Source organism: Mustela nivalis (assembly GCF_964662115.1).
Source record: "Mustela nivalis genome assembly, chromosome: 8".
In the NCBI taxonomy this organism is placed as follows: Eukaryota; Metazoa; Chordata; class Mammalia; order Carnivora; family Mustelidae; genus Mustela; species Mustela nivalis.
In genome coordinates this window covers 30811314-30833535 of record NC_139027.1, presented here as the reverse complement: position 1 = coordinate 30833535, position 22222 = coordinate 30811314, and the positions used below count along the sequence as shown (strand labels likewise).

At 39.5% G+C, this 22222-nt stretch overlaps 1 pseudogene across 3 annotated transcripts; it reads right to left on the bottom strand.

Annotated features, from left to right (window-relative positions):
* Positions 1–3084: 3084 nt before the first annotated feature.
* Positions 3085–22167, bottom strand: LOC309872072 (tetratricopeptide repeat protein 39B pseudogene; annotated as a pseudogene). 3 transcript variants are annotated; one of them, XR_014316512.1, is made up of 3 exons: positions 21891–22167; positions 6292–8286; positions 3085–3103 (listed from the first exon to the last, which is right to left on the bottom strand). The product of XR_014316512.1 is annotated as a tetratricopeptide repeat protein 39B pseudogene (transcript). The 3 variants fall into 3 exon arrangements; XR_014316513.1 differs by lacking the exon at positions 3085–3103 and having other exon boundaries at positions 5614–8286; XR_014316514.1 differs by lacking the exon at positions 3085–3103 and having other exon boundaries at positions 5614–8286; positions 22013–22167.
* Between the last annotated feature and the right edge of the window lie 55 nt (positions 22168–22222).

Genomic DNA, 22222 nt, shown 5'->3' with positions numbered 1-22222 from the left:
GGGTGGGGTAGTAATTTGCTGACTCTATTTCATGCAAGGTAGGGTCAGAAAAAAATTACTGGTCATTTTTTTTTTAAAGATTTTATTTATTTGACAGACAGGGATCACAAGTAGGGAGAGAGGCAGGCAGAGAGAGAAGGGGAAGCAGGCTCCCCACGGAGCAGAGAGCCCAATGCGGGGCTTAATCCCAGGACTTCGAGATCATGACCTGAGCCCAAGGCAGAGGCTCAATCCACTGAGCCACCCAGGCATCCCATAACTGGTCATTTTGACCGAAGATTTTTTTTTTTTTTAATGATCTGGTTTTTTTCATTCATTCAACATGTAGAACCCACTAAAAGTGTCAGTTCTTTATTTCTGCATTTATTCATCAAGCATACATTGGGTACCTACCCATGCTACACTTTCTGTTAACAGCTAGGAATTCAAAAGCTAATTTTAAAAATGTCTTGCCTCTGGGAAATTGATAATGTCAACTTTTACCTTGCAATTGGTAAGACATGGTTCCCATGTCTCTTTGTACTTATAAACAAGTAAGCTATCATTCTACCTAAGGTGGTAATACATGGGAAGGGTTGGGGAACGGGTTCTTAGAAAAGCTTCTTAAAGAGGTAGCCCTTGAACTTGATTATAAGTAATGAACCAACCACAAAAAATTGTGTTTATGGAACAGAAAACCTAATCAAAGGAGGTGTAGGTTGGAGTGAAAAGCAGTGGGCAGGAAGTTTTACCAACCTTGGCTTCATTTGGTTAAATCTGTAGCATTCTGGTAAATTGGTTTTCCTAGAAGAAGGAGTCTTGATTTGTACCATTTGCTGATTTCTACATAAATATTCCCACTGTGGTTGATTTCAGAGTACGAATGATTTAACAACAGGCTCAAGAAATCCCTGAATATTTAACAATGGGCTCTTTTACGACAGTTTAAACTGGTTCCCACATACCACTGTGTTCCTACCACCTTCGTGACTTTGGATGTCATTAGCCCTCTTAGATTTCACTTTCTGCATTTATAAATGAAAATGTAAGATTAGATGACATAGGGCGCCTGGGTGGCTCAGTGGGTTAAGCCACTGCCTTCGGCTCAGGTCATGATCTCAGGGTCCTGGGATCGAGTCCCGCATCGGGCTCTCTGTCTACTTGTGATCTCTCTCTGTCAAATAAATAAATAAAATCTTTAAAAAAAAAAAAAAGATTAGATGACATAACATGCTGTCAGCAACAAATGTTCATGACTAAGCCATACAGTCACTGAGAAGCACTGTAACTCTAAGGGCAGGGGCTGTGTCTGTAACTCTAAGGGCAGGGGCTGTGTCTGTTTTATTTACTACCATATATCCCACCTCTACCACAGTGCCTGGCATGTAGTAGGTGCTCAATTTGAACTGAATTTTCATTTCTTGGGCAGTTATATGTCCCCTAATATGTGCCAGGCACTACTTTAAGAACTTCCAGATATTAACTCATTTTGAGTGAATAACTATACCAAAGAGATTGGGAAAAAATTGGGTAATGGAATAGCGTGATTAAATCAGTATATTAGAAAGGATGCAGAGAACTAAGAGGTGGAGAAAACAGGGAAGTACAGAGTATATATATATACAGCATGAAACTTTATGTAAAATGTAGCCTCTCTATCCAAACAAACCAGTGATATCAGGACAAAAAAATTCCAGAAACACTTTCCAAATGGAAATAGGATTTAGGGAGGCAGTATATCTAAATTCATTAGTTATCTGCTCTGCCCAGCGCTGCCCAGGCCTGCCTAAAGGGGAGATTTTTACAACCTCAGAGAAAGCTGATTTCCCTAGCAATAAGGTGAAGCTAGAGTTGTTTTCCCCCAGATGAAAACACTTTGAACAGACTTTGTGAACTCTAAAGCACTAAACCCATGTCAGGCATGAAGGTTTAGCAAACTACTTCTGTAATCATTGCTTTTCAGATATGCTCAGCCGATATCTTTATACTGCTAAAAATCAGTGCCATTGTTTACATTGAGTTCATTAGTTCATTAGTCAATGACATAATCAGTCTAAGCGGTATGAATATACATGTTTCACATAGATTTTGTTTTGAAAAAAACTAAAGTGGGGTTAACTATTTTTATTTTTCCCTGGAATTTCCTTAGAAAAACAAAAGATGTTGACTACCGAGCTCCTAAAAATTGTTGCAGCAGCTCAGACAGGATATATATATATATATACATATATATATATATATATATATATAGTCCAGACAGGACATAATGAAGTCCTAGCCTAAGCTGATGGCAGTGGAAATGAAAAAGGAGGAGAAAAAAGGAGTGAAATTGACAAATATCTCAAAGGAAAAATAAACAGGATTTAGTGATTGATTGGATTGGAGCAAGGGCATGTTGAGATCCTTTAACAGAGCTTCTCTCTGTTCTTTTCTTCATTCATAACCCCCTCTTTCTCTTTGTTTTTTCAGGATCTCAAGCCTCCAAGTAGTTATTATATTTACTAAATTAGACAAGAAATTTCTTCCTGGAATAAAAAAATGCTTCAATAACACTTTATTTCTGTTTATGGCACAGGAAGGTCACAGTGAGGTCTCTCCTCCGTGCTCTTATAAACTAACTCTACATGTTAACTAAAATGGATGTGATTCAATCTGGGATTCATTTGTACAAAGAGAACATCTATAATCTGGATTACCAGAGAATGTGAGGATGACCAAAATTCCAAGCTAAGCGACCTGGTTGTATTCTCCGGACGCAGGACTGGAATGGGATTTTCTAGTAGTAAATGGAAGCTTTAATGTATGATACCATACTAGATACATTCAGCACCCCAGGGTTGGCAGCAGAAGACATGGAAGAAGAAAGGTCAGTGAGCCAAAGATTGGGAGGTATTTCTCAGAGACCCTGGATCCGCAAGGCGGGGACTTTCCAGAGATAGATACATACTGTAGGGAACGGATGCTTCATCATGACCCACCCTGGCCCCGAATAGACATTCCTAAACCTATCTGCCTCCTATTCCGATTCCATGCTCACCATGCTGCCTGTACTCCTCCATGCTGGTTTTCTAGGTAGAGTGTTTATCAGGAGAGGTGATTCTTGACAGGGAAACTTGAGCACTTTCTAGTCAATAGAAAGGAATAGACCAGAAATCACAAACCATGGGTCATATCAGGACATGCAGACGGTTTTATATCTGCAAAGTTTAAATTTTTTTTAATATATATATTTTTTAATTTGAAAGCTTTTAGGTTTCCTCTCTCTTCTTCACAACTAGTTTCAACCACTTTTATTATTTTATGTTTGGCTGCTTTATATTGTTTACATCAGTTGCCTGATCCCACAGGAAATTGAGTTTGCAACTCTGAAATGGACCCTACTATAAATAAACAATTAGCAGGGTAAAGCGTACCTTAATCTCTTGTGAGTTTGCCTGGTAAGAATCAGCCCCGATGTGTCTAGTCAACCCTTGGGCCAGTGAAGGGTCGGAAAGCTGGGCTTTGGGTAGCAACTTCACCAAGGAAATGCCAGTTGCAAGATTTCCTCCTGGATCCCCATAGTCTTCTGCAGACAATTCCTTGATCTCATTGTCACCTTGCTGCTTTTTCCACAGTGCCCTTCCTACACCGTTTTGTAGCATCTTGTTATTTAAGTATGTATTGAGGCAGTTACTGTAGGGTGAGTCATTTAACAGTCCTTTCCCACAACCTCCTAATGAGGCTGGAAAGCTACCACTCAATCTTCACCCTCCCTTACAAGTAGAAGTGGCCCCATGACTATTCCTGGCCAGTAAGATCTACAAGGAAATTCCTGGGAAGGCTGTCTCTTCCGAAACAAAAAGACAAAGGGTCCTAAGAAAGAGAAAGCCTTTTTTCTTCCTTAACCATTCCTCCTCCAGCCTGCCCAGCTAGGACATAAGGCCTGGAGATGAGGTAGTCTCTTTGCACTGAGTAAGGAGACCTGCACAAGAAGGCCAGCATGGCATGCAGAAAAATAAAAGAGCCATACCAGACCTGGGCTACCTGCCTTCAGATTTCTTGTGTTTGAGACAGACTCCTACCTATTTAAGCAACCGTTTTAAGCTTAAACTCCAGATAGTATCTGTTTTAAGCTCCAGATAGTAGGCATTCCACATACATTTACTTAACCAGGTAATAAAATTGCTCTTCATTGGAAGAAGCTGGGACAAAGCACAAAACTAATTTAGCCAGGAGTTACTTCTCTCATAAGTGACCAAGATCAACAAAGAACAGAAAAAGCAAATTAAACAGGTCAAATTTCAGATTGGCAAAGCAGCATGAGGAAGGCATCTTTGCTTTTTCTAAGAAAGTGATTTAAGTCCTCTGCACTGAGTAACAATGTATTCTTATTATTACTACTAGTAATAGTAGTAGTAGGAACAGCACATGTGTATTAACTCAAATATTAAGTAACACAAAAAAACATGGAAGAGGAACTATTAACCCTGCTTTACAGCCAGGGACACTGAGGCCCAGAGGCCCAGGAGCATGTGACGAGCTAGTACCCGAGCAAGGATACTCATCCGGGCAACCAGACCAGAGCCCTCTTCACCATCGTACTAATTAAATAACGTGGAGGAAACCTTAAGCACAGTTGTTCACCTGAAAGTCTATTTTTAGTTAATGAGGACCGTGCTTTTCCAAGCAAGCATTTTTAAATCTGAAATACTAGCTCCTCATTGTGCTCCAGTTTTGATCGCTTGGACACCCAAAGCTTTGAAAATAATGTTTCACTCATTTTAGCAAACCAGACTTCCCCAGCAAGGTCTGTTTCTGAGGGTGACTTCCCAAGGGAGGATGCCTTCAAGCCAGATTTAATGGCCTGGAAGTTAAATGGTCTAGGTACGGATTTTACCCCCCCAAGGCAGGTAAAGCAATACCCCATGCCTCCAGCTGCTGTTTACTCTTAGATTAGCCCACTAACAATGGCAACTGGATAGACCCTCAGCGTTTAATTATGTTGTACCCTACCCTTTGGGAGGGTAACTAAGGGTGGGCCCAGTAAGTAACTCAAGTCTCCCTCCATAGGCCTAACCTGTTTTTTCCTACCCAGTGAATCTATCCTCCCTGCTTCCTCCTATTGTCTTCAAACGGTTTGCCTATGTGTGTGTGTGTGTGTGTGTGTGAAGGGGGTGAGGCTTGTTCTTCTCTACCCTGTGGCAAACTATATATCCACAGTTGAGCTTCCTAGTAAAAAAGGTAAAATAAACTACAACTGGTAAAAGGCAAAATAGACATGGGGGGAAATATCTTCTCTGTTATAAAAAGCCAATAAAAATTGCTATGAAGGGGGCGCCTGGGTGGCTCAGTGGGTTAAGCCGCTGCCTTCGGCTCAGGTCATGATCTCAGGGTCCTGGGATCGAGTCCCGCATCGGGCTCTCTGCTCAGCAGGGATCCTGCTTCCCTCTCTCTCTCTCTCTGCCTGCCTCTCCATCTACTTGTGATTTCTCTCTGTCAAATAAATAAATAAAATCTTTAAAATGCAAACTATTTAAAAAAAATTGCTATGAAGAGGGAAAAACATTCATAGACTGCTGTTCGGGGCACCATTGTTCTGAAATGTCAGTAAGACCTTAAATATTTTCTTTCTTTTAACAGTGAAAACATTTATAGGGCATTGAGATTCCGGGTGTAGCTACTTTTCCTATTTTATTTGCAAGTCGTATACATTATCAAGTGAGATGTTAAAACATATTTTTTGAGTTTTTGAAAATGTTATCTAACATAATTGAAAAATCCATAACGTATAAGAGAGAGTATATTTCATAATATACAGTTGACTCTTGAACAACATGGGTTTGAACTGAGAGGATTAACTTATACATGGATTTTTGTTTTGCTATGGTACAATACTATAAACATATTTTCTCTTGTGATTTTCTTGACCTTTTTTCTCTAGCTTCCTTTATTATAAGAACATAAGTATGTAATACATGCAACATACAAAAATATGTCAATCAACTGTTATTGATAAGGCTTCTGGTCAAGAGTAGACTATTAGTGGTTAAGTTTTGAGGGAGTAAGAAGTTATATGCAGATTTTTGACTGCGTGGGGGTCAGCACCCATAATCTCCGTGTTGTTCAAGGGTCAACTGTACATCATTTGCCTTTTCTTTTTCAAGAATGTGCATGACTCCAATTGCCAGTCTAAGACATTCCATTTTATAGGTAAGGAGAAGGAAAGAGGGAAAAGTAATGGCCAATTCCTTTCTTAGTTGTTACTGATCAGATACTTAGCAGCTGCCTCTTCTTGGATTTCTTCCACAAAGAGATGATTTTTCTGTTAATTACCTTGCCGATTGCAGATACTTCACTTATAATAAACAAAACCACACTTTGTGTCAAAACCGTCACTTTTCTTTGGCTATTTGTTCAAGAGCTATGTGAGCCCTGAACTGTAATCGGGCTTCCATGGAATAGTCTTTGTAGTTTTTTATGTTGTCTAGGTTTTTTGTTGCACTGTCATAATCTCCTTTTAGATAGTGAAGAATCCCTAGTTCATAATAAGCATACGGCACTAAGTAGTGGTCATATTTTAACAATTTCTCCTTCTGAATGACACGATTAAAGTACTGTTCAGCTGTCGAATATCTGCCTAAGTGTTTCAGGCATAGACCTTTCAGTAAATTTAACAAACTGATGTCATCTGTGCCATACTCTTTATTTGGATTTTCTCGTAGAAGGTCTTGTCCTCTATTAATTATCGAGAGCCAGCTTGATATAAGGTCTAATTTTTTGCTCATGACATGGAAACCACTCCAGATGTAAATGAATTCCAGGATGGGCTGGACTGTGAACCAGCCCGTGGTAGTGCCATAGCGCTGACCCTTGTCAGAAGCAAACTTTTCTATTGGCACAGAAGTTCCCAAGATTTTGATTCTCAGGCTATCCACTTTTAAGAAGAGAGAGTTTACGTCCTCACTCCCTGATCTGACAGACTCCGAAGGAAGCAGAGCATGTAGCATAGCTTTACTGTACATGTATATTGCCTTGGACCACTTGCTGTTATGATACAGTAGATCAGCATAGCGGTAAGCCTGCTTCCAATTCCGCAGAAAAATGTGGCACCACATGAGTTCCCAGTAACACAGGTGATGAACCTGCTTCCATTCGTTTTGAATCAAAATGCACTCCTCTAATACTAACTGTGCGTTTCCAAAGTTTCCTTTCAGCATACTAAAACGCGCATGAAAAAATTTAAGTATGACACAGTTTGGAAATTTCTGGAGGTAGATTAGGAAGAGGTCCTCCACAGCAGAATTCTGAACCTTTTCAACACCAACAGCTGTATAGATATAACTGTAGTAAAAGAGGAGAGTCAAAACACTTAAGATATTATTGATATGGGATCCGGATGCACTCTCATGAAGCAAAGTCAGGCCTACCTCCTTATCACCAGAATATCCAGCAATATTGAGCAGTTTAAGGGTCTTTGGTGGCACAAGCGATAAGATCAGGTTGAATGCTCCAAATCCAAATTTTACTCCTCCAACCAGGTGTTGGTAGGTTTTGCTGTGGTTGTAAGGTATCTGTGTTAATACTTGTTGACAGTCTTTGTATATTTGATAACTTAACCCAATGTTGATTGCACTTTTAAGAAGACCAAACATACTGTCATCCTGTATAAACGTGATGGTGGCTCTCAGAATCAAACACTCAGCATAGCAGACTTCCGCATGCAATTCCTCCTCTTTGATAGCCTTTATTCCCTGTTTACTCACGAGATGAGAAAAACTTGTCATCCTAGATTTTCTTCGGAAACTGTTACAGGTTTTCAAAGCCTCCTTTGTGGCAGTCATTCCAGTCTGCAGATCCAGGGGATCAACAGTCAAGATGGCCTTGACAACCATAAGGATGTTATAAATCAGGGCATGGTAGATGCTGTTTTTCGACCACGGATGAATGAGATCTATGGCCTCTGAGAATCTGTTATTCAGAAATAAATACAATCCAGTTGTGCATTCTTCCAGGGAAGAGGTTAGAGTCATTGTTGTTGCCACCGGGATAACTTCATAGGCGTCTTCAAACTTGTCCTCCTCACTTTCTGCCTTACTTAGAGTGAATGATGTAAAGTTACTCCCCTTATCATTTTCTCTTTTACTGAGAGTAAATGACATATTTGCTTCCCTGCTTTAGAGATGGGCAGTATCTGAAGGGGAGTGATGCAGCCACAGTGAGGGTCACTCCTGCTCTCCGGACGGGGTTCCCTTCTACAGCCTGAGGCGGCGCTGTAACAATGGAGGCAGACAGACTAACAGTGTGGGTGCAGCATTACGATATCTTCATCTATACCAGACAAAGGGGGAGGGCGAGAAAGATCATTTTATTTATCTAAGAGGTATTTCTGAGAAGTTCAAATCATCTGTAATACATAGGAAACATGTGAAGTAAGTCCTTTATAAACAAAAAAGTCTTGTGTCGATCATATATGTTTTCAGAAATGTTGATGGGGGGAGGGTGCCTGGGTGGCTCAGTGGGTTAAGCCTCTGCCTTCAGCTCAGGTCATGATCCCAGCGTCCTGGGATCGAGCCCCGGATTAAGTCCCACATCGGTCTCTCTGCTCAAGGGGAGCCTGCTTCCCCCTCTCTCCCTGTCTGACTCTCTGTCTACTTATGATCTGTCAGATAAATAAATAAAATCTTTAAAAAAAAAGAAATGTTGATGGGGAAGGCTTATTCTGTCTTAAAAGTTTTATTGAGATAAAATTGACAAATTATAAGATATTTAAAATCTATAATGATGGTTTGGGGGGGATGAGAACATTTTTCTACTCTCAGCAGATTTCAGTTATATAATATGGTATAATCAACTATAGTCACCATGTTATATAGTAGATCCTCAGACCTTATTCATCTTATAACTGAAAATGTGTATTCTTTTACCAACCTCTCCCAACCCCCTCCCTGACAAGTGTCCTTGTTCTTAATGTTCCCATAAGGGGACTTTTCTGCTGAGAGCTGATAAAAGAACCTGGAAGAATGTTGCTCTGTGCCTTCTGAATTCCTCCTTTTGGAGTTGGCTGTTCAAAGTTTGAAACCAAAGACCAGGTCGAGTTTTCTACTCTCTACCTGTGCCTGGGACCAGGTGGGTAAATGTTTAATTAGGGGATAAAGCATCAGTGAGCCCCCTTGGCAGCACATCACACGTGAAATCACAGTAACTATCAACTTAATAAAAAAGGTCATGTTTTGGTGTCCTTCTGCCTCTTGCATCTATAGCCTGTGGGTTCTGAACTCAGGCAGGAAAATACATGTTATTTATTGACCCCTAAGGCCATCTCCTTCTCTTCCAACTCTTTATTCCCTCTTTAGATGATTGGTACCATCATCCACACTAGATCTCTCTTTTTTTCCCTCCTCCCATATCCATCAGTAACCAAACCCTGTCAGATCTACTTTGCTGAAGGCAGTACCTCTCTGTTGTCCTCCAAATCACCCTGGATATTCTTAACAAGGTTATAATATGGTAAAATGGTATAATATGATAAAATGCACAGACTGTGAAGTTAGACTGCCTAGGTTTGAACCTGATTCTCCACTTGCTTGATTTAAATGTGTCTCTGTTTCTCAACTGCAAATAGGGACTAATAGTACTTCTACCGAAGAGTGGTTGGGAGAATTAGGTAAATTAATATATGTAAAGCGGTCAGGATGGTACCTGGCATCCATAGTAAATACTCAATACATTATTCTATACACATCCCCCATAGCCTGACATAGAGCAGGTGCACACTGAATTGTTTTAAATGAGGTTTGGGATGCAGGCTGCTGTGTGCAGGAGTCCCACAGCTTTTGGTGATGGCATTGGAATCATTCTATCATTCTCTTGCTTAAAATGTTCTATATAAAATCTCTTCTTTACCTCTCTCTGCTTATCTACTTTTAAAAAGTTCAATCTAGCAAGGTGCCTGGCTGGTTCCATTGATAAGGCATGCCACTCTTGATCTCAGAGTTGTAAGTTCAAGCCCCACGTTGGGTGTAGAGGTTACTTAAAAATATAATCTTAAAAAAAAAAAAAAAGGATCAGTCTAGTGAGAAGGGATTAGGGAACACTAATATTGAGCTGGGAAGATCAGTCAAGCAGGGGAGTAAAAGAGAGAGGGAGAGTTGAAGGTTCAGAAAGGAATATTCAATGAAGAAGAGGCAGAGAGAGAAGCACAGAGGCAGGGAGGAAAATCCTTGGATAAGAAGAAAAGTCTCTTGCACTGACAGAGAAGAGCCTCCTTTTCTGTCCTTCATTTACTACAAATTGAATTGAGCTCCTTCAAGATACTGAGCAGTGTTCTCGGTGCTGGGGATATAGCAGTGAACAAAACAAAGACCTGAATCCCATGGAACTGATTTTCTTAGGGGAAGGGCGTTCTGGCAGGGAGAGGGATGCTTTGATGGGGAGGAAGACAATAAATAAATGAATAACATGTCAGCAGTTGATATATCACTATGAAGAGGAGAAGACAGCTTAAGACAGAGTTGGGAATTTTAAGAGTGATGGGGTGTGTGGTACTTGGTATTTTATGTAGGGTAGTCAGGGCAAGCCTCCCCAGGAAGGTGACATTTGAGCAGAGATGTAGAAGATGTGAGAATCTCTTGATCTCTTCTTTCAGTCTAAGATAAGCGAACATCTGTGTGTTCCCATGATGCCTTGTACTTACCTCTATCCCAGCACTTGCCATATATATGTATATATATATATATATACATATATAAAATATCTTTTTTCAGCATCTTTTATAGCTATCTTCATCACCAAGTACAATGACTGGCACTTAGTCATTAAATTACCATTTATTGAATGACTAATAACAGTTTCCAATTTATATATACTAAGATAAATTCAAGATGAAGTAATCATTTGACTGTTAAAACTATGAGATTCAGAAAAATGTATGAATGTAGTGAATACTACAAAGAGTTGATGTCCTTAATATAGTAAGATATACTAAAAATCGCTAAGCTAGAAAAAAACACCCCAACAGAAAAATCAACAAAGGACATAGACAAACTGCCAGTAAGTAAGCACAATGTTGAATCTCACTGTAAATTAAAAAATGCAAATTAAAAAAAATAACATATCCATCCTAAAAGTGAAATTTGGCAGATTAAAAAAATTGATCCAGTGTTAACGAAGGTGCAGAAAACCAAGTACCTTTGTGGACTGGTTGATGGGTATATAAGTGGCTGCAACCATTTTGGAAAGCTATTTGGCAACAAGTTTTAAAAGTTTTTATATTTTTTATTATTTATTTATTAAAGATTTTATTTATTTGACAGAGAGAGATCACAAGTAGGCAGAGAGGCAGGCAGAGGGAGAGAAGGAAGCAGGCTCCCTACTGAGCAGAGAGCCCAATGCAGGGCTCTATCTCAGGACCCCGAGATCATGACCTGAGCCTAAGGCAGAGGCTTAACCCACTGAGCCACTCAGGTGCCCCAGCTTTTACATTTTTTAAAAAATATTTATTTATTTTAGGAGGGTCAGGGGGGAAGGGCAGAAGGAGAGGGTGAGAATCCCAAAGCTGATTCCCCACTGAGCATGAAGTCTTACAGGGGCTTGCCCATGGGGCTTGTCATGGGGCTTGGTCCCACAACTCTGAAATCAAGAATCAGTCCCTTAACTGACTGAGCCACCTTGGTACCTGAGCTTTTACATTTTTTTTTTTTTACACTCTTTGACCCAGTAATTGCACTTATGGAATTAGTCTAAGGACACAATCAGGGATATACATAAATATCTATAGAATGTATATACACTTAGGGGGTATAGCTCAGGGGTAGAGCATTTGACTGCAGAATGTATATACACTTCAGCATTATAATACAAAAAATGAAAAGCATGTAAATTTCTTACAGTAGTGGATACTAATGAAACGGAATACTATTGCAAACATTATAATGTAGAATATTTAAGGACTTGGGAAATTGTTTTCGGTGTAATACACTGTATTAGTCCACGTTCTCCAGAGAATCATAACCAATGCCAGATACATACAAAATAATATATAAAATAAAGAATCAGCTCATGTAATTCTGGAGGCTGAGAAGTCTCCAGATCTGTAATTGACTAGTTGAAAGACCCAAGAGCCAATGGTATAGATTCTGTCTGAAAGGCAACAGGCTCAAAACCTGCAGAGCCAATATTTCAGTTATAGCCCTAAGGCAGGAAGAGACTGATGTCCAGGCTCAAGCCGTCACAGAGGAGGAATTGACTCTGGCTCAGCCTTTTGTTCTGTTCTATTCAGGTCTTCAATTGATTGGACGCGGCCCACCCATAACAGGGGAGGCAACCTGCTTTACTCAGTCTACTGATTCAAATGCTAATCTCATCCAAACACCCTTGCAGACACACCCAGAATAATATTTGGCCAAATGTCTGGTCCTGTGGAGCAATCATGTTGAGTCATAAAATTAACCATCACATATACTAAGTAAAAAACAGAAGATTTTTATGAAACTATGTGATACAATTTTTTCCAAAGTGATATATGCATAGATAAAAATTAGAACTATACATTTCAGATTATCTATAATGGTTATATCTGAGTGGTGGGATTAAGAATAACATTTATATCTTTATTTAACAACATTCAGTAGCTATTAAGCACCTACTGTATGATACCAACTATGCTAGGAACTAGGTATACCATAGTTAATGAGATGGATTTGGACCCCGCCCTCACAAAATTCACAGCCTGGTATTTGTGCTATTATATAATTTCAAAAATCAACCTGATACTTGTAATCATGAAAAAAAGCCTATAATTTTTCAGGCTCATATCATATACTTCTCACAACTGGATGAAGTGGGTATTATTGTCATTTCTCTTACATATGGGGAAACTGAATCCCAGTGAAGTTAAGTGACTTGCCCAAAATTATAGTTGGTGTGTGTAGAGAGAATAGGATTCAAACCCAGGTGGTTAGACTGCAGAGCTAACAGTCCTAGTCAATAGTATAGCATGAGCTAACTTGTTTAATTTTATTTAATTTTTTAAAAAATTATTTAATCTCTGCACCCCATGTGGGGCTTGAACTCACAACCCAAAGATGAGGAGTCACATGCTTTTCTGACTGAACCAGTCAGGCACCCCAAACTTCTTCTTTTTAAGATTTTATTTATTTGAGAAAGAGAGATCATGAGCAGTGGGGAAGGGTAGAGGGAGAAGCAGACTCTCTGCTGAACAAGGAGCCCTGTGCAGGACTCAATCCCAGGACCTTGGCATCATGACCTGAACCAAAGGCAAATGCTTATCTGACTGAGCCACCTGGGCTGCCCCCCAAAAGTTAAGCATCTGCCTTTGGCTCTCGTAGGACTCCCTGTTCAGTGAGAAGCCTGCTTCTTGCTCTGCCTCTCCCCCTGCTTATGTTCTCTCTCTCTCTCTCTGTCAAATTAGTAAATAAAATCTTAAAAAATAAATAAGTCATTTGGCAATTATTTCTTGAACATCTACTTTGTACCTGGCACTGTTCTAAGATGCTTGGCCTACAGCAGTGAACAAGACAAATATTTTACTGGGAAAGTTAAGCCATGTAGGTTTATTGTTTTGTTTTTTTTTTTTTTTTCATTTTGATTTTCTATATTTTCCATTTTCTGTAGCAAAAGTAAATTATTTTTTATAATTTAAGAAAGTTTTTACATTCTCAATTTAATATTACATGGATAATTAATAATCTTTTTTAAAGGATTTTATTTATTTGAGAGAGAGAGCACACAGAGGGAAAGGGAGGGGACTCCCCACTGAGCAGAGAGGCCAAGACAAGGCCCAATCCCAGGACCCCGAGATCATGACCTGAGCCAAATGAAGGCAGATGCTTAACTGTCTAAGCCAACCAGGCACCCCTGGATAATGAATAATCTTATCCATATAACCCAATGGAATAATTGAGCTAAGTACAGAAGAACATAAAACACTGCTATCAAAATAACTCAAAATTTTGAATTGGATTATGATTATTAGCTTTGAATCATTTTTCAAAGTATGCTTGAACATATATTACATCAATGAATACAAATGAGGCAGCAAATGTCTAAAACACTTAAGTGATTTTTCTAAAACCAAGTAGTAAATTGCAGAGACCGGATTCAATTTCAAGTCTTCTAAGTCCCAGGTCATTGCTCTTTTCATTAACTCAGACTATATTCATCAAAGAGGTAGCTGGATGGCCGTGGGCAAATAATTTAATTTCTATGATTCTAGGAAGTAATACAATCAAGCTAAGTTTTTAAGTATGAGTAGGACTATCATAGGTAGAACTAGACTGGCCACAGAAACAATAAAGGAATATTAATATTATAAGGATAATGGCGTAAGGGAAGGGGCAGAGGTTTGTTCAGAAGTGAGCAGTTTGCTTTTATTTACAAAGTGAAAAAAAAAAGAGTTAACATATGTAAAACACAAAGTATCATGTCTGGCACATAGTAAATACTCAGTGAATACCAACATTTAGTAAGATCATTGGGAGCTAGAGCCCTCTTTTGATATGAGAGAAAAATGAGGCCCAGAAAGTTTGTAACACATCTAAGATAATATGATTAGTTGATAATAAAGATGAGAATAAGAACAACAAAAAAGATGAGAACATATGTTGCCTGTCTTCCCAACTCAATACTTTTTCCAATTCATATTCATGCTGGAATATGGCTGTAAACACAGGCTGAGACAGTGATCATGGACTGTGGGGAATCATACTCCACACCAATGAGGTGCAAATTGCTGGGGACCGTTTTGCCAAAGAAAGATCAGTCACACAGGCGACCATACTCCGTACTATATCAAAATTATATAGTAATTGGGATGCCTGACTGGCCCTTTGGTAGAGCATGTGATTCTTAATCTCAGGGTCATTGAGTTCAAGTTTCATGCTGGGCATGGAGCCTTGTTGAAATAAAAAAATTTTTTTTAATTTTATGCTAATTATAAATGTTCTATCTGAATTAGTAAAAAGTTAAAGGATATTTTGGAAGAATTAAATTTTATATATTCTAAAGTGTGTGGGGGGTGGTATATAGGCTATAAAAGTGCTTTGTAAAAGAAGGAAACAACATAGTGCAAAGTTGACCCTCAAATATATGGTATTATTTCACATTCCCATTACTGTGTATAAGTGCCAATTTCACTGTACTCCTGGAAAAAATAGCATGTTGTCTTAATTTGCATTTTTAGTAAGGACAGACATTTTTTTCTTTGTGGTTCTTCTTGTCTGTTTCTGTGGGGGGGGGGTTTCTATTTTTTTACTGGGTGGAGTCATTCTTCTTTTTTTTAAAAGTAAGCTTTGTGCCCACGGTGGGGCTTGAAGTCAAGACCCTGAGATCAAGAGTTACATCCTCTACCGACTGAGCCAGCCCGGAACCCTGTCATATTTTGTTCTTAACTAGAGATTCCAGATTTGGATTTTGGCAACTAGGTAGATCTGAAAAACTTTTTTCTTTCTTTCTTTCTCTTTCTTCTTTCCTTCTTTCCTTACTGCCTTCCTTCCTTCCTTTTTTCTTTCTTTCTTCCTCTGAAGATTTCATTTATTCATTTGACAGAAAGCATGAGCAGGCAGAGAAAGAGAAGCAGGCTTCCTGCTGAGCCGGGAGCCAGACGTGGGGCTCTATCTCAGGGTCCTGGGATCACGACCTGAGTCAAAGGCAGACACCGAACCAACTGAGCCACCCAGGCGCCCCCACAAACTTTTCTCCACCAAGAAACCATGAAGAGGAGTGCCAGGCTGGCTCAGTCAGAGGAGCATGCTGACTTTTGATCTCAGGGTTGTGAGCTTGAGCCCCAAGTTGGCTGTAGAGATTACTAAAAATAAACAAACTTAAAGGAAGAAAAAGAAACATAAGATTAAAAACAAAAACAAAAACAAAAACCTCTTAGCATCCTTTCATTAAAAAGGGGGGGGGGCGCCTGGGTATCTTATATGGTTAAGCCTCTGTCTGTGGCTCAGGTCATGATCTCCAGGTCCTAGGATTGAGCCCCATACTGGGCTCCCAGCTGGGCAGAGTCTGCTTCTTCCTGTCTCTCCACCTTTCCCCCTGCTTGTGCCCTCTGTCACTCTATCTCTCTCTCTCAAATGAATAAATAAATTTTAAAAGGGGAAGAAGAACACTTAAAAAAACAAGACATATTCACAGAATAAAAGATGGTTCTTCCCAAGAGTGATTGGCAATCATTCCTAGTTTTCTGAAATTGGAGATATTTTTATCAAAGTTCTGATAGTCCTCATGGCAAGATTTGAGAACCACTGTACTCACTGTGTTATAATTCTAGGTCTTAGTCTCATTTGAAAAACGAGGTGGTTAGACTAATGATTCAATAAAATTCTTCGTTTCCCGGGGCACCTGGGTGGCTCAGTGGGTTAAGCCTCTGCCTTCGGCTCAGGTCATGATCCCAGGGTCCTGTGGTCGAGCCCCCCATTGGGCTCTCTGCTCAGTGGGGAGCCTGCTTCCTCCTCTCTCTCTCTGCCTGCCTGTCTACTTGTGATCTCTGTCTGTCAAATAAATAAATAAAATCTTAAAAAAAAATTTTCTCGTTTCCCTATGTGTTTCAAACCACTCCTCTTTTTAAAAAAAGATTTTGTGTGTGAGAGAGAGAATACGAGCTGGGCAGGGGGGAGAGGGAGAAGCAGACTCCCCATTGAGCAGGGAGCCTGACCTGGGGCTTGATCCCAGGACCCTGAGATCAGGGCCCCACCCAAAGGCAGATGCTCAACTGACTGTGCCATGTAGGTACCCCTCAAACTGGTTCTTAGTTATCTCTTTGGGTCATGGTGTATGTATCCATTTGTCATTGACTTGGGAATAACTTTTCTATTTTCTTTAAAAACAAAAAAAGAAAAAAAAAGGTAGGGGAGCCTGGGTGGCTCGGGGGTTAAGGCCTCTGCCTTCAGCTCAGGTCATGGTTCCTGGGCCCTGGGATCCAGCCCCGCATCGCAGCATCGCATCGGGCTCTCTGCTCAGCAGGGAGCCTGCATCCCCCTCCCCCCGGCTGCCCCTGCTGCCTATCTGCCTACTTGCGATCTCTGTCTGTCAAGTAAATAAATGAAAAAAAAAAAAAAAAAAGTATGCTTACTCTTATAGAAATTAGCTTCAAGGGGATACCTGGATGGCTCAGTTGGTTAGGTGTCTGACCCAGTTTCCAGTCAGGTCATGATCTCAGGGTCATGTGATTGAGCCCTGAGTTGGGCTCCAAGTTGGGCATGGAGCCTGCTTAAGATTCTCTCCCTCACCTTCTGTCCCTCTCTCCCTCTTTCTCTCTCCAAAAAAAAAAAAAATAGCTTCAAAGACTTTCTAATAAAAAGCAACAACTTCCCCATTGTTCGTGAACATGTGTCTCTACGTTCCATAGACAAATGCCTTTGTATAGAACTTTTAGGATTTGATTTTAGGATTCCTGTAGATTTACTTTTCATAAAGAAAACATTTTCTGCCTTGTTGCTTTTTATAAGTATCAGATTGTTTTTGTCTGTGTGGATAGGGTCAAAGAAGAAGAGTGACAATTTCACTTTGAAGTCAATGAGTGAAGAGACAAAGATGTCTGAGGAGTGGCCATTTAAGGCTGGTCACTGTGTTTCAGGGTCTAGACCCCAGCTTTGCAGAAACAAAACTTCATTTTTGTCAATGTACCCAGGCCATGTCAAATTTTTAGCAACTGATAAAGGTTAGTCAAACCACGCCTACTCCTGCTCCTCTTCATTCTCCTAACAGCTAACATTTATTGAGTACTCAGAATGTGCTAGACACTGGGCAATTTTAATTGCTTGATTTACCTCACCTAATCCTAACAACATTTCCATTTTGCAGATGAGGAAACTGCAGTACCAGGAGATTAACAACTTGGTCAAGGGTAGGCAGCTATTAAATCGTGGAGCCAAGCTTCAAACCCAAATGCCACACTCCATGAGCTTATGCTCTTAATCATTACACTACACCCATCTACCTTAATCATTATACTATACTATGTTATACTATACTATATTATACCTACCTAAAAGTTTATTACCCCTGGTTTTTTTTCTATAAAGATTTTATTTATTTATTTGACAGACACATAAGTAGGCAGAGAGGCAGAGAGAGGGAGAGAAGGAAGCAGGCTCCCAGGGAGCCTGATGCGGGGCTCGATCCCAGAACCCTGGGATCGTGACCTGAGCCAAAAGCAGAGGCTTTAACCCACTGAGCCACCCAGGCACCCCTATTACACCTGTTTTAAGGAAAGAATTCATGAGCAAAAATCATTCTTATTAACTTACAGTACATGATATTCATTTCCAGGGATTAAAAGATCAGCATCAAAACATCAAATAAGAGAAGTCAATGGTCTTGAGCAGTAATCTTTAAGTATAGCTGAGGGACGGCTAATAACATAGGTTCTCTCTTCAGATAGTGCTGAAGGAACAGCTAAACTCCATCCAAGCCAGTCTAGCTCTCTCTAGTTAAGACAACAACAAGCTGACTAAGTCCCTTTCCTTAATACTCTTTCTTTAGATAAGGAACAACATAATTGAACAGGGTTTGATGGTTCTACAGTTTCATACTTTTTAATACAATCAGGCATTCTCCAGAAAGCCTCATTCTGCCTAGACTGTTTTATACACTCAGCCACCTACTTAGGAAATATTGGTATCAGTGGATCACTCTTCACATTTTCGTTCTTCCTGGTTTCACTCTTTGAGGTTGGTTAAGGCACTGGCATTCTTTAACTGTTGCTCCCCCACCCCCATCTCCATACTTCAGTACTGATCACAGTCCAGTACTTGGCTAACGAAAAGTTAATTTCTTTATACAGTAAGAAAGAATTATAAACATGATTCTCAGAATTGTAAGAGCATTGTAGAGGGAATTGAAGATTATGAAAGGTTGAAAAAAGAAAATTGTAGTTGAATATAGCTGTTGGGACTGACCGATAAGACATATATATATATATATACAGCACATAATAAGTACCTATTAAAAGACTAGTGTTTATGGGGCGCCTGGGTGGCTCAGTGGGTTAAGCCGCTGCCTTCGGCTCAGGTCATGATCTCAGGGTCCTGGGATCGAGCCCCGCATTGGGCTCTCTGCTCAGCAGGGAGCCTGCTTCCTCCTCTCTCTCTCTGCCTGCCTCTCTGCCTACCTGTGATCTCTGTCAAATAAATAAATAAAAACAAAAAAAAACAAACAAAAAAAAATAAAAGACTAGTGTTTAGATGTACAGACTATTTCTTTACATTAAAAATAGATACATGTGCAAAAGGTTCTAAATTTTTTTTGTTTTAAGGTATTCACATACAAGCTTAAAATAGTGACAGTGATTTAAAAAGTGAAACTAAAATGGAGAAGAAAATAAGAGTGAACTTTTTCTTTAATGCTTCTCTAGAAAAACTAAATCTAGGAAATGCAGATAAATTTTGAAAGCTGCTGTAAAAGGATTAAGAATTAACTCACCCTCTCCTAAACTAATAATATAATAAATATTTAACAACAGTAAGAATTACTTAGTATTTCATATTAGAAAAATCTTAGAATATTTGTTGAATTAAACAGCATTTATATTCTATTTGAATCTGGGAACATGATCTTAATTTAACTCACAATGCTATGGGTAGAAGTTTATGTGGCTGAAACTGATTTCAAAAGAATCAGTGGGAATTAAAGTACTCTCTACAATAATATCTTCCTGATTTGGATTCACATTTAGTGAAAAGAACTGGTTATGTTTTCTTAGAGAAAGAGTGCTCAGTAGAATAGTGTATGAAAATACTATGCAGAACTACTGTTTTTTCAAGGTACCTAGAATAGCAAATCCCTGCCTAGAATCGGTCCTCTTCTAATAGAGATAAATAACCTATAATTAGAGCTACCAAAGCACCTGTTTCTAGAGAGAAAGGCAAGCCTGTCAAGGTTTACTCATTTTCTTTTAATGTGCTTGAAAGCAGTTTGTTACAAGTTGGAAAACTGCTTCTTTTCATATTTTTTACAGTATTACATCTTCAAAATTCTCTTTAGTGGGGCACCTGGGTGGCTCAGAGGGTTAAGCCTTTGCCTTCAGCTCAGGTCATGATCTCAGGGTCCTGGAATGGAGCCCCGCATTGGGCTCTCTGCTCAGCAGGGAACCTGCTCCCCCTCCCCTCTGCCTACTTGTGATCTCTGTCAAATAAATAAATAAATAAATAAATAAATAAATAAATAAATAAAATCTTAGGAAAAAAGTTCTCTTTAGTACAATAGACTTTGTATTCAGAAACTAAAAACATTTATTGTAGCCTAATAGTACTATCTTTCATTCATATTGTAGCCTAAGTACTATCTTTGAATAAGTTACCTATGCTTTCTTTGTGCAACAGCACTTTTCATAAGTTCCTTTTTTTTTTTTTTCCTTTGAGAGGGAGGTGGGAGGGATAGAGGGAGAGAGAGAATCTTAAGCAGGCTTCTCACCCAGCGTGGAGCCTGAGGTGGGGTTGACCTCACAACTCTTGAGATCATGACCTGAGGTGAAATCAAGAGTTAGTTGCTTAACAGACTGAGCCACCCAGGCATCTCCATAATTTCTTAATAGAAGAAAGTCAAATTAGTGAGCCTTTACAGAATTGATACTCTATCTTCCAGGAAGTATATAAAAAGATCTTTATCATTTAATCCTTTGAGAAGAACCCAGTTAAGTGGTAAACAAAAATCAATAAAACTAAAGGAGAACTGGGGTGCCTGGGTGGCTCAGCCAGTTAAGTGTTTGTATTCAGCTCCAGCCATGATCCTAGAGTCCTGGGATCAAGTCCCGCATCTGGCTCAGCTCTCCCTCTGCCTGTGGCTCCCCCTGCTTGTGCTGACAAATATGTAAATAAAATCTTTAAAAAAAAGAAAAAATGAGAATATAACATATTCTATATAACTTCAATTTTCTGACAGAATTTTTTTTTGCAATGTATATATTCTTTCCATAATTTGATAAATCTGAAAAAAAGTGTATGAATTTGTAGAATGGTCAAGAGAGGATCCATACTTCATTCAACTACTAAATTTCCTTTCTCTTGTACTCTGTATCATATATGTATATACATCATGTGAAGTTACAGATGAGAAACATAGATATACAAATATCTAAGGATTTCATCTTTCATGTGCAGCAATTCCAGCTCATATATTCCAAGTATTTATGGTGTAATGTCTTTTTTGTGTGTGACTGGTGAAAAAGAAGTTAAATCTGTATTTGTAGACTTGGTATTTGGCAAATACATTGTAAAATCAAAACTGAAAAGTATAGCATAGGAAATACAGTCAATAATATTGCAGTAATGTTGCATGGGTGACAGATGGTGACTACACTTACCGCAAACATCAAGTAAAGAATTATTGAAACACTACGCTGTACTAGTGAAACTAATCTAACATTGTCAACTAAGCTTAATAAAAATTAAAAAAATCAAAACTGAATTTTAATTGATTTTATCTGAAGATTTATCTAAAGATTTATCTAAAGATATCTAAAGTTTACATTTATTTTATAGAGAGAGTGGCTGAGCAGCAAGGTTGTTACTCAAAGACAGCTTCAAGTCCCACTCCTCAGGATATCAGTATTACTGGATGAGATGTGTTACCACAGTACAAAGCAGAAAGCACTAGAAAGGAAGCACAAGTTTAACTCTGTGCTTCAAATGCAAATAATTTCGTAATTGCCACTAGCTAGAATGCTTTAAGGATTTAGGGTTTTTGCACAGTTACATTATAACCGGCAAACGAAAAAATTCTATTTCTTTGTCCCCCAGACTCCTAAGAATTCGTATAGTGTTGGTGAAAATTGGTTCTGAAGGAGCTGGAGGGTCGGTGCAGTGTCTGGGGCGGGGAGAGGGGGTCACTCCTTTTGAGGCCCAGAGTGCAGTGACCATTAGTCAGAATGGCGGGGTTCATGGAGTTCTCACTCTGGCCAAACTCCCGATTACCTCCGATGAGCCCCAAAGATGACTGGGTAGCCGTCCAGGCCAGGTTCCCCAGCAGAAAGGCGGCGGTAGCTGCAACATCAGCGGTTAAATTTTACAGCCTTTCATAAGGCCGGTCTAAGTACCTGTAGTAAGATTACTAGAGCGAGGGTCCCTAGACTGGGGGGAATCAGAGGGAGGGAGGGAAAAGGGAAGGAAAATGGGGAAGGTAAGGAAAAAGGGGAGGGGAAGGGGCGGGACGCCGCGGTGATGTCCACAGGTTTACAGGCGCGGTCTGACGTTCCCATGGAAACGTATCCCTCCGCCCGTTCCCAGCGTCTTAGCCTCCTTAGTTC